This window comes from Heterocephalus glaber, unplaced genomic scaffold, assembly GCF_053883595.1.
Source record: "Heterocephalus glaber isolate CG9 unplaced genomic scaffold, H.glaber_assembly_v1.0 deba00000281, whole genome shotgun sequence".
Classification (NCBI taxonomy): domain Eukaryota; kingdom Metazoa; phylum Chordata; class Mammalia; order Rodentia; family Bathyergidae; genus Heterocephalus; species Heterocephalus glaber.
Genome location: NW_028258139.1, coordinates 18,194,377 through 18,197,029, shown reverse-complemented (window position 1 = coordinate 18,197,029; position 2,653 = coordinate 18,194,377). Strand labels below are relative to the sequence as shown.

At 31.1% G+C, this 2,653-nt stretch overlaps 1 pseudogene; it reads right to left on the bottom strand.

The window, feature by feature from the left end:
* Window positions 1-656: 656 nt before the first annotated feature.
* LOC147830240 (U2 spliceosomal RNA) lies at window positions 657-836 on the bottom strand (annotated as a pseudogene).
* Between the last annotated feature and the right edge of the window lie 1,817 nt (window positions 837-2,653).

Here is a 2,653-nt window from a genome sequence, read left to right as displayed (position 1 = left end):
GTGTTCATTTTAATATTACATTTTTCAAAAAATTTATCCATGTCATCTAATTGGTCAAAAGAGCCCATGTAAAATGGTTGATGTACTATTTTCACACTCTTTTATTACTCATAAAATTTGTAGTGATAAATCCTTTCAAACTCCTGATATTTATGACATGAATACTCACCTTATGATCAGTACTTCCTGGTATTTTTCAAGGTCTGCTGACTTGTTAATTCTTTGTCTTTTTCTTTTTCACTGATTTATTCTCTTATTTTATTTATTTATTTATTTATTGGCACCAGGGATGGAACTCGGGTCCTTGTGCTTGCGAGGCAGGCGGAGGAGGAACCACTGAGCTAAATCCCCAGCCCTATTCTCTTATTTTAATTACTTATTTCCTTCTAGCTATGTGGACTTTCTTATTTATTTTATTTTCCTTCTTGTTGATTCATAAATTATTTATTTTTATACTTCTTCTTTTGTAATAATCACACAGTTTTTGAGTTCAAAGATTTCTTTTTAATTTCCCATGCAATTTTATTTTGGAAATACTTACAAATATGTTCTGAATTTCCAGATACTTAGGACTTTTCAAATACCATATTGTTATTTAAGCTCCAGTTGATTCCACTGTGATCAGAGAGTACACTTTGTGTGATTCTGATATTTTTTAGGGATGCACATTTGCTGGAGGTACTGCAATTCGTGGTCTATATGTGGAGCAGACAGAGCAAGCTCCTATTTCATCCCCCAGCAGCAAAAATCCATTTAATAGATTGTCCTGGATAGAGATAGTATACTGATATGAATAGATACTACATTTGATTTTAGCAAAAAGGCCTAGAACCAATTGCATGATTTTGATTTTTAAAGATGTTTGCCCCTTGTTTTATGCCCTGTCATAGAAACTATCTTGGAAACTATGCCATGAACACTTTAAAAGGTTGAGCATCCCCCATTTGTTGGACTGTGAATTTTAATTACATCAAGGCAGTTTGTATTCCTCAGATCTTAAGTGTCATTGCTGATTTCTTCTTATTTTTACATCAGTCCTTGACAGGGGGAATTACAAAAATTTATGATAATTGTAGACGCCTTTTATCTCTCCCTTTAACTCTGTCTGCTTTGCTTTATTTAACTTGGTATTGTTTAGTAGTTGAATAGAGAAGTGTAACAGTTATGTATTCCTCATTGTCCCTTTTGTCAATGTGACATTCTCCTCTTTGTCTCTGTAAACTCTTTTCTCAACCTCAATGATATCTGTATTAAGATAGCCATGTTTGTGCTCACTATGCACATGTTTTTGCATCATAAGTCTCATTTGGTCTGTGTTTTAGTAAATTAAGTACCCTTTGTTAGCAGGTGATAGTGCTGTATTTTGTTTTGTTTTTACTTTGGTGATCTATGCTTTTTCTTTAGCGTGTTTAAAGAATTAAAACTTAATTAATTAAAACTTAATATGTAATATAAAATAATTATTTATATAGTTGAATTTTACTCTACCACTGTATCATTTGTTTTCAATTTCCCTCTTATTTGACTCTTTATGCATCTGTCCTTTCTGTATTGGATTCTTGGACTCATTTTTGGTGTTCTATTTTGATTTTTCTATGGCCATTTTGGTTGTCTCTTATTTTTGGTGGATTGTGCTACCCATGTTTATCCTCTCACAGTGTACTTAAGAGACGGTATTTTACTACTTCACATACAATGTTGAAAAATGACAAGATAAAGTCTTTTTTATCCCTCTAATAGTAATTGATATTTGCTTTACATTTGTGAAATGTGTTATATCTATATACACTCAAAACCCCACTGGAAAATGGTATGCTTTCTTTAAATCCTATACATGTTTTAAATGGATGAAGAGATAGCACATTATTTATAACATTTACCTAGATGTTTATCATCTCTCTTGATATTTATTTTCAAAGATATGTGTTAACTTCTGGCATGTTTCCCTTCACATTCAGTACCTTATAGAACTTTTTATTCAGCCTCCAGGTGATACATTCTTTACTTATACTTTATCTGAGAATTTTCTTTTTACTTTAATTCTGAAGAATATTCTGGGTGTAACAGACTGGTGTGGCATAGCTTGCTTTGATTATTTGTGAGATTTCTTTTTGCTGTTTTGGCCTTTGTGTTTTCTGATGAACTGCTACAGTTATTCAAGTCAGTGATTCCTGTATGCAAAATGCTATTTGTTGCAATTGCTTTCAGGATTTTATCCTTATATTTAATTTTTAACAATTTAATATGACGTATCTAAAGTTAGTTAATTTTGAGTTATTCTGTTTGAGGTTCGTCGAAGTTCTTAAAACCCTGGATTTACAACTTTCAGTGGATTTGGAAACAAATCTGCAATTATTTTTAAATAGTTTTAAATACTTTAACATCAGCATATTTTCTCTGTATTATTATTATTATTTTAATAGGATGAATATTAGACATTTTGAAAATTTCCCACAAGTCTTTCAGCCTGACTGGTATTTTTTGGCATTTTTTTTGTTATTCACAGTGAATAATACTTGATGATTCATCTTCAGATTGACCTCGTCTTCTATTACTGATTCTGCTACTAAATCCAAAAAGTTCATATTCATTCCAGATTATGCATTTTTTTCAAACTTTTCACTTGGTTCTTTTTTATCGATTTTATTTCTGA